Below are 10,563 nucleotides of genomic sequence, written 5' to 3' on the forward strand. Positions count from 1 at the left end.
GAAAACAGAGTTCAATAATAATGAACTAATCTATTCTCCAAACGTATATACGCAGGCCTATAGTGGCCAAATGTAATTGATCCAACCTTTGAAAATATAAGTCAATAGGTCTGGGACGTATATAAAAATTGTTCACACATGAAAAAAGGGGCACTGTCCAAAAGTATAAAAAGCACGTGCCGAAATAAGTAGAATAAACTATGGCATCTTACGATAGAATCGAATATGCAAAATATGCAGCCACAGCCTCCAATAAGAAATCAATGTCATCATCCGAAAACAGTTCAGCCATCCAATTAATTAGTGGGAAGGAACATACATGCTGCTCTGTCACTGGATCCTCTATTAACATCAGAGGACAACTCAGTGGGTTCTCAAGAAAGCTCCTTGCCAAGAACTCATGCACTTCTGCGATTTTGTCCCAACGACCCATTAGTCCATGCATCGCTGCAAGGCCATAATCCTTTCGCCAGTACAAACCAACTCGTGAGCAACTACGGGGCTCATCAGATGATTAAAGTCGACTTCAGGAGACACCGCCAAGCAGAGACACAAATCAAGGGCCCAGTGGAAATCGCAGCTCAGGCAATGAAACATAGGCTGGACACATGAGAAATTTGAAAATCGAAACGATAATCCAAACGCCGTGCTTAAGGTCGCAAGCGGCTGGGTGCCATAGTAATCAAGCATTCGGTTGCGCAGCAGTGACAGGAGGGGCTCTTCTGCTCCTAATGCAAGATGGGCAGCCATTTGTAATGAAGCAAAATATCACCAAAACGCCTGCAGCTAAAGCCAGAAAGATAGGGAATCCTCCGAACAAGCTCGAAAAAATAGAATGAAAAAAGGCAGGGATGACCCCAAATATTTTTTCAAATGAAGTCACGAGACCACTGCAAACTAATTTAAAAAAGTGAGCCAGGCCGGAAGTGGAGGAGGCATTAAAGATTTGATGAACCAACTCGCTGAAATGTAACGGTAAATCAGTATTTAAAAGCGCTTGCACTTCTGTGCGTGTGTTAGCTATGTGAAGAACGAATGTTTCTCGGGCCGAACTCAGGGCCACCTCTTTCTGAGACAAAAGGGCTCTTAATCTAGTCATACCATTGAACTCTGCTTTCAAGATTGTGATGCGTGGCCAGATGGAAACATCTGAATTTCCATGCGTAGGGATATACATTACATTTTTGCAGCACACCACACGCTCAGATACAGTTACCACATAAGCGATACCGACAATAAGACCACAACACTCCTTGTTATTAAACAGCAAATAACTACCATTTGCCAAAAGTGTAAACGTGGGAACAATTGCGGGTACAGGAGTCCCTTTCAAAACACAGGCCAGATTAGGCCGCTCCTGGTTGCAGGAACCATGCAATTGAATGTGTCTGCATATTAATGAATGGTCAAGGGACTCTGTGCATTCTTCTCCATTCAGATAAACTTCTCTGCCGTCTTTCAGGCACCTATATGTGAAGGGAAGAGACCATGCTTCATGAAGGAAGGCACCTCCTAACGGTTCATAACGTCCTATTGCCACATGTCGCATACAACTAGTGAATTTGTACAACGCGAATGGTAATGTAATTAATCCGTGGATAAGCCACGTTGCATCAGTGGCCTCAGCAACAGAGAACGGTAAAGATTCCAACCTCTCAATGTGTAACATGGAAAATTATGCATCTCGCATTGAAAGCATGCGCTGTTTGTCAGTCAAATTAAATGGGGCAAAGAGGGAGGAAACGTTCATGTAATTCCATGGCACACGGCCAGATTTGAGAGTCTGTAGAGTCCATGCAAACTGCCTCACAGAACGCAGTTGATTTTGGCCATGGTATAAAACAGACACCTCATCATTTACAATATCAACTACAGAAGAAACAATGTTATTCAACGTGTATATGCGGGAAGAAAGCATGTTAATACTGTTATCGACAACTGCAAGCACCTTTTCTAATTTTGCTTGGTTAATTGCTCTCAGGCGCTTAGCAGCTTCAATCTGTGATAGCTTCCAAATTTAATTGTAAGCACCATAAATCCAACGTTTAGATCTACCACTTGCCGGGCCTTTAATGAAATCATTAATATTCACCTCATCAGTTTGCTTAGATAGATGTAATTTAACAGCAGCTACTGTAGAATGTTGTAACCAATTTTGACATAATTTGCCAACTGAGTATGTTGTGACAGTGTGGTCAGGATCAAAATGTGGATCAGGCCTGATTCGTGTAAAACCTTCAGTTAAACCCAGAAAGCGATGCTGGCAAGAGTCAGAGCTTCTGTGCTATAGCAGCCAACCCTTTGGATCAAAAATGGACACATTAAATGATGCATTACCTAGTAATGTCTGCAATTCTCTAATGGAAAATTTAGTGTAATTTTCCCAACCAGGATATTCTTCCAAATCAGGGACAGCAGAGGAATTTAACTTTTTTGAAGTAGCCAATCCAAAGCACGTTGTCTGAGAAATAGTAGAATTCAAAAACAACATGTGATTCGGGATGAGACATGCACAGTGCAAAGCCTCAGTGCCCTTGTACCTGCCAACTTTTAGAACCCCAAACCGATTTAAGGTCAATGGATTCCTTCCATAACTCATAGCTTTCTATAGCTAATTTGTCTATAAAGGACTTCGAATACAATAATTTAGTATCGGTAAGTCTAACTTTGGACATGGGCTTCTGTGCCATCTTAAAATAAAAGGACTCAGGACTTGATTGATTAAAGTCGGTAAAGTAAGTGTACTTCTTCAAAAATGTACTGGAGCTGCCTTGTAATGGTGCTGGGCAATGTTCCCACTGTGTGTATTTTACAGTACTCCTTCTGGAACTTGTTTTATGCAGGAAATGATTACCATAATGTTGAAAGCAAAATAAGCCACCATAATTAGCAGATTCTAAATATAAATCCTCAGCATCAAAGGCAGCATAATATTTTAAATCAGTAAATAATGATTCTACGGCCTGAACATTCCAATCATCAGAACGTATGTTTTGTTTAACCACATCCCCCATGTTCACTCTAAGTACATTTGGGACATTAACCACTTCAGTTGGGCCATGAATTTGAAATTTAACTGCATCCCACACAATCCCATCAAGAACCGGCCATGCTGTGATGTTAACAAAGTTCAAGTCTCTTTTCAGTCTGTGTGCAGAATGTGAAGAGGATAAGGGGGCCAAAGTTCCATTAAGATGCCGAATGCATGTTCTCTCCTCGACATAGTGTCCATCCATGAGTCGAAAAAAATAAAACACAAAACCAAATGACATAAAAAGGTATACTGAAAAAAGCATTAGCCAAATATATGTCCAAGGGGGAACCAAAAAATCTTTTTTGAATAAAGAGGCATAGATTGCACAACTGGAGGGTTTTGTCGAAGTCACTGAAGCAGGGTCAAATGAGAATCTAGAGTCTGTGGCCAAACGTGTTTGTAAATCAGGCATCAATAAATCAGCAGGAAAGGAATAATGGAGGTCATCATTGTTATTAACTGAGAAATTGTTTAGCAAAGGATTGGAAATGACAGGCATCTCTAAGGCAACTTCTGGCTCAGCAGCTGCAGTAATGGCCAAAACAGAATTTCTCACAATCGAAGGACATGAGACTGCCGGTGTCATACTATGAAGAATCGGCCACCCTGTGTATCTTGACATTGTCAATTGAGATAAACCTGTTTTCCTTACGACCTGGAAGTGGTGGTAAAATGACTGTTCTCGTGCCCTTTACTCCAAGAACGGGGACCGGTGCTCGATAGGAAGGACCAAATTCTTTCTTGTTGTCGATCTTCTCTCGAACCAGTTCTCCAACTTTGGGTAGCCAGCCAACTACCGGGATCTGCAAGGCATCATCCGATGTGGAGGGCAAATGTTCTTTTGCAAGACTGTCTCTGGTCTTTTGTATGTCCTGTAAAACAGCACAATGTTCATCTACGTCAAAGGCCGTGGCTTGAGCCACGCAGTCTAGACCGTCGAGGTCAGGGACATACATCCTGATACCAAAGAGCATTTAGTACGGGGTCCGCCCACCCAGAGACCTTCTAGGGAGATTATTAAAAGCACGCTGCACGCCATTGAGGTGGGCCAGCCAGTTTCTGCCAGTGCCTCTAACTCAAGCTGTCAAAGATTGCTTTAAGTCACGGTTCATTAGTTCCACTACACTGTTACCCTCAGGTCTGTACAGAGACGAAAACTTGACTTGGACCCCCAACAAAACCATAGCATCCTTATACGCCTTAGAGGCGAAAGCCGGACCCTGATCCGAATGGAAATTACCACAGGCAAAAATCCCTACAAAGACACGCAAATCTCTTATGACAGTCCGTGAATCAGCGCTGCGATGGGGCCATACCCACACAAAGCGTGTGCATGAATCAACTGCTACTAAGATGTACTTATACGGAATATCAGAAGAAAAAGGACCGCAGTGATCTAAATAAACGCAACCCAGTGGTTTATTGGAAATGTACAACTGTGTCTGTGGCGGACGCGCAGCAGTCGAAGGCTTGATCTGCTGGCAAATGTCACATTGAAGGACATAATCATGCGTCTGTTTGTACAGTCCCCGCCACCAGAACATCTGTTGTAGCTGAGTTACAGTGGCTGAGACGCCTGCATGCGCAGACGCCACACCTTCATGAGCCGCTGTAATCAGAGTAGCTCTGCGATCCGAGTTGGGAACTAAACGTTCGCCAACATCAGGAATTTTCATGTAAGGAACCTTATCGGCACTTAAGTGGTATGTGTACTTTGAAGGGAATCCCGCAGGATATTTACCTCCCTTCTCAGTGGCAGCAACAGCCACCAAGATGTCATCATCTATTTTACTTTTGGACCGTGTAACTGCTGCAACTAAATATTTGGATACTGCTGATTTTGCTGCTTCATCAGCAAGCGAATTACCGACAGCGTGGACTCCCACGCGCTGATGGCCAAGAGTATGAATCACAAACACAAGTGGCAACTGCTCTTTAAGCTCAGCCACCCGGACCCAGATCATTTTATGTTTTATTGTGCTACCCTTGGAATCACGAAATTCATTCTGAATCCAATAGGTCAAGTTCTCATTGTACGACTGGACACAGTAGTAAGAATCACTTACGATAAGAGTAGTCACCCTAGGATCTGCGTACTCCAACGCAAGCATCAAAGCACGAAGCTCTGCCAATTGTGCAGTGCAGTCTCCGAGTGTCTGCGTGTGCACGACACTGGACTTGAACTCATCGTTCACCATGGCACCGACCACAATGGCGCATGCGGAAACGTAGGCATGTTTAGAGCCATGCGCAACCTGCGCCGAACCATCGGTGTAAATGATGCAATGGAAATCCACCAGGGGTCGCATTGCTAAAGGAGCTGGATGAACAAATTCATACTGTATGTACTCCTGTGACCTTAGTGTGGCGTCAAAAATAAACGTGACATCCTGAGATGACAAGGACGCTGCCCATTGAATCCACCGAGGGTGCAAAGCTTTAGAATTAGGTATACTGGCTTTTGTGACTGCCTCCAAGGCAGGACACGGGGTAACAACCAACATGCGTTTTCCCTGTGACAGGGCACGTTCTTTAAGAATTGCCATCTGCACAGCCGTCAAAACTTTCTCCACAGTGGAAAAGCCCAATTCAGCCGAAGAGTACAAGTGTGACTTGTAAGCAATAGGTACTGTGTCTCCTTCATTAAATGTCAGGTACGTGAAACCTACCGTCCCAGGGATAATTCTTATCACCAAGTTGGTCTGATTATCACGAGTCAGTAAGAATTTAGAAGCGAGCAGATCAGCCTGCAAAGACTGCAGTATAGCTGAATGCTCAGGCAGCAAGCATGACTTGGAAAAAGATGGTTGTATCAAAGCATACAAAGGCTTGATACGCTAGGCATATTCCGGAATGTAAGTTCTCCCGAAATTCAAAAAGCCCAGTAAAGATTGTAATTTTTTCAGTGTTTTTCAGGAAGTGAGGAGCCAATCTCTTTCCTTCATTGTTAAGCTTGTAGCCCAGAAACAACACTGTGTACTCCGCAATGTGCGATTTTGCAAAGTTGAACTTGTAACCTAAGTTTGCAAAGGTACAAATAATTCCGTTTACTCGACACAGATGCTCCCAATGTTCGTCGTCTGTGAGATATATATCATCCACATACGAACAAGCATCCGGGTCGATTCTCTCCAACAAGGAGACTATGCGGGCGGAAAAAACCCCAGGACTATTCTTATAGCCCAAAGGGAGACACCAAAAGTGTTCTTGGACACCGCCGCATGTAAAACTGGTCCATTGGGAACTCATAGCATCCAATTGGTGGGCATAGAAACCATTAGAAATGTCAAGCGTGGTCTTAAACCGCTTACCCACAAGACTATTCACAAGAGCAGAGCCGTGAGTATTCTGTACTGCACAGTTACGGCAATGCGAGTTTAAATGCCGGTAATCCAAGACCAAACGAAACGAACCATCAGGCTTGTTTACAATAAAAAGAGGGTTATTCATTGGGGACACACAGGTTTCAATTACACCTTGATATTCCAATTGTTCAAGGACCGCCGTGACGGAAGCTTTCGCTTCACGTCTAATGGGATATTGAGGTTGAGGCTGTGGCTGAGACCGTAAAGGTATCTCATGGCTCGGGGAAAATTTACCCCACCCACATTGATTCCGGTACACAGCCGGCGCCAGATTAAGAGCCCACTCTTCTGCAAAATGCTGCGCATTCTCCTTCGAGACTGTGTTCGCGAAACTGGAGAGGATTACCTCCTCCCCTCGCGGAGCTGCGAGCACAAAAGGTGGGGGCCAGTCAGCCTCCGAAAGCAAAATGTCATATGTAGACGAAAGATTTTCCCAAAATACCCCTTTTATGGTTCGCTGTATGTCACCTTCAATTAACAGGACAATTTCAAAAAGTCTATCAGGGGGAGCAACTCTTGTGTCAGCTGTTTCAATGACAACATAAGTATCAGTCGCTGTCACCTACAGTAGTGGATGGAGCGCCTCTCTCACTATGGTTATCTCCACCGCGCTGTCCAGCAAGGTCAGAGCCCACGTCAGATTCCGAAGCCGCGTTCTCACTATCTGGGGCATATCGATGCGCTGTTAAGGCTGCGACTTTCTTCTTTGCAAACTGTGGTCTCCTAGGCGTAGAGCCCTCCTGCTTTTCTGCACCGTTCCTCGGGCGGGGCTGGTCACGTCCTTGCTGACCACCCCGACCCCTGCCGCCCCCTCCACCACCGGTCGTTGGAGCCGATGAGTCCTGAAAGGAACCAGGAGAGTGTTGCTCAGAAGCCTGAAATCTATCAGGAGTCTTAATCATTGCGCGGCCGCGCAAGTCATAAACACATTCCGACTGCGTAGGTAACGGAGACGCAGGGCGAGAAACCTGTGTTTGTTGTTGTTGCGGTTGCCTTCCCTGTTTCTATTTTTTAGGCCAATTTTGTTATTGGACTTGGGCTGAACCTCAGTCTCCGAAGTTTGTCCCTGGGGCTGCTTTTTATCTTTAGCAGAAAAAGGCTTAACGCCCCTACTATTGCGACCAACGGTCTCATAAGCCGCAACAATAATTCTCGCTAACTGACGGGGTTTCTCGGCCTCAGCAAGCGCCGCTAACACGTTAGCAACCTGAAAGTTCACTGCATCTCCCTTGACATTAGCATAGATTAGATCGCAAACTACGTCAAAGGTGCCACACAGGCGCATACCCAACTCGACCGCAGATTCCGGTCCGTGATCATCTTGAAGACGTTTAAGGACCGAAGACAGCAGGGACATAGACGGGGTGCCGTAGCACCGTGCATAGACCGCTGCAAAAGTCTTTCCCCATGTCTCACAGTCAACAAGTTCAGGAGCCAAATCCTTCGGCAAACTAAGCATAAGAATCCAGTGTTTTTCACCAGGAGTCGTATTAGGAAATACAGCTTCCAGCTGGTCAAATTTCTCGGCAAGCCAGAAAGGAAAATCATCCTTTTCCTGGGGCTTCTTGCCCATTACGGCATTGACCATGACGGTGCTGATTTTCAAACCACCCTGCCCTGCCGGAAGCGCCGCACCCCCCGGGGCTCCACCCGGAAGATTGCGACCCATGTAATGCACTAAGGCTCTAATCACGGCAATCGCGACTACATGTAGTCGACATAGTTCACCCACCTTACAATTGCCGTGTAGAGGATGAGGAGTAAATCCAGCCAAAACAGGCCAACTAGCGCCTGGAATGGACAAAGGACCTAACCTCGGAGCGGTTAAAGAATGGGGTAGGGCACCACCAAACCAAACTCCATGCTGCCAAACATCAATAGGAACTTCCTGTGCCCTGTACGGAGTATACTCATTAGGTACAGGCGTGGGAGTGTATGTGTGGAATACGCCTGAATTTGCGTCCACTGCCGGAAATGTTACCCACAAATAAAAGAGTTCGTATGGGTAAGCATGTTCCACACTCACCACCATAATCACAGCTAAGCCTTCAAGAGAAGCATTGTAAGCCTGCAAATGATCTTGCACCGCAATGCGACTATGCAGCGGAATGTCCACGGCAGCCATGACAGCACAGGAAAGAGAAAAAACAAAGTAAACTTTGTAGCACAACTGGGTAGTAATTCAAGGAAACTGTTTTCAGAAAGATTCAAGCTTGAAAAGACCTATTTCAAAAATAGGTAGGTTTTTCCGACACTACCGTTTTCCCGGAAACGTCAGTGAAGGGGTTAACGATCGAATGATATACTACTCGAGTGTCATGATATAAGGCCAACAACGTATGGGTGCCATGTAGCGGGAATTCCGTTCTCCTACAGAACTGTGCATAGAGACCTGGAACCTCGGTGAATTAGGATGGCCCAAAACTCACCTCAGTACCCAAAATCCCCTTACCGAGCTAGCTACAGTGTCTCATTGGTCATAACAAACTCGCAATGCTTAGACAGACCAGAACATGAACTTAGAGTACCTCAGTACACATGAATACTCTTTCGTTATATAATCATCACAAACCAGAACGAGGAGTTAAAGAGGACACGTGCACGTTTGAAATATTTATTTACTAATGCAAGGTTCTCAAACGCAGTAACTTGTATAATACTAACAAACATATTATAAGCAACAAAGTTATCAGCATAGTTATCAGTCCATAAAAGGCGAATGGTGAGAGCATACTAATATGCTGAAATGAATAGAAATTAACAATGTCTAATTCACACTCTCCCTATTTAGTATAGTATATTATATCTATGAAGGTCTCATTTGGGTTTTAGCAGGGCGGGCCCATACCTTAAAATCTCAGTGGCAGGACGATCACATCACCTCCCACCAGCTCTCTGCATGCAAAGCATATCAAGTGTGTTTTTGTGCGTTTAGCATCACAATATAAAACTCGCAAAGAGCCCGATTTTGGCAGCAGCATGTGTATTATGTCTATAAGGGTGCGAAGATCAGACCTTACAACAACACTGGGTTAAGTTATCCGTGTAGCCTTCAGCACTCGGTGTGCAGACAGAGTACAGAACAAAACTGATATCAGAGCAATAACATATTATTTCTCTAGTAAATCACGAAGCTCTTCTGGGTTGAAAGCTAAAACAACAATTATGTGTCGTGTGCAAAAGTGAAGCAAGAATGGAAAACGGCGTGCAAACATTTAATAAACTCATGCTAACTTAACACAATATGTAGAAAAGAAGTAGCTATATGACACCTTGTTGGATGGTCTCAAGCCTGAAACGATGATGGTTGGATGCTTCTCCGACCGCCATTGTAATTAGGCCCCATGTTTCTTAAGCTATATATTTAGTTTATCATTATTGAATTAGTCATATTAATAGACTATAGTAGTAGAATTTATTCTAAATACTCGTGAAGCATTTTTATAGAAGTTTCAGATTAAGTATCCGGCCCTTGGGTGGGCACCAGCCCAGGTTCTAGTCCACCACCTCATCGACCTCTGGCCGGTCTCCGACCTCCTTCCTGTCTGCTTTATATGTGATCATGTCGGGATCCGCTTTCTGTCACCGTTCCTAGCCAGTGTAAGGGATAACTTTCCACTGTGGAAGTGTTTCCAACTTATGACTTTAGGATCGGATTGTTATACCACCAATTAGTACTTGGACTGATATACATGCATTTTCTGTAACCTTGTTTGCCTCCTAAGACCAGCTTCCTTGGCCCACATCTGGATTTCTATCATTATTTCGCTCTGAGTTCAGTCCAGGTAAAATCTAGGGTCTAGTCTACCTCTGGACCGCTTCTCACATTGGTGATAGGGTGACGGTTTTTAGTAGCATCTTCACTCTTCACTTCTTCTTTTCTTCTTTCACCTTAGCATGGGTCTAAGATGCAGACACACTACTTCTTCTCATATTTTCTTTTTGTTTTGCTAGGTGGAATCTGGTATCCACAGGTCCTTCACCGCTCTTGTGCATACCCTCCACTTTTTATCTTCGTATCCTTCCTATATTTTCCACCCAAGAACATCCACCTCTTTTTTGCCTCATCTGTATGTATATTTTTTGATTAAGGCTTATCCTATGATCATGTTTGGAATGTATCTATATATAAATGTTATTTTTATGCTTCCCAGGCGCTTCTTC

General features: G+C 44.2%; 1 pseudogene; it reads right to left on the reverse strand.

Moving 5' to 3' along the window:
* Window positions 1-682: 682 nt before the first annotated feature.
* Window positions 683-9,963, reverse strand: LOC147723068 (uncharacterized; annotated as a pseudogene).
* Between the last annotated feature and the right edge of the window lie 600 nt (window positions 9,964-10,563).

The sequence above is a fragment of the Lissotriton vulgaris genome, chromosome 4_1, assembly GCF_964263255.1.
Source record: "Lissotriton vulgaris chromosome 4_1, aLisVul1.2, whole genome shotgun sequence".
NCBI lineage: Eukaryota > Metazoa > Chordata > Amphibia > Caudata > Salamandridae > Lissotriton > Lissotriton vulgaris.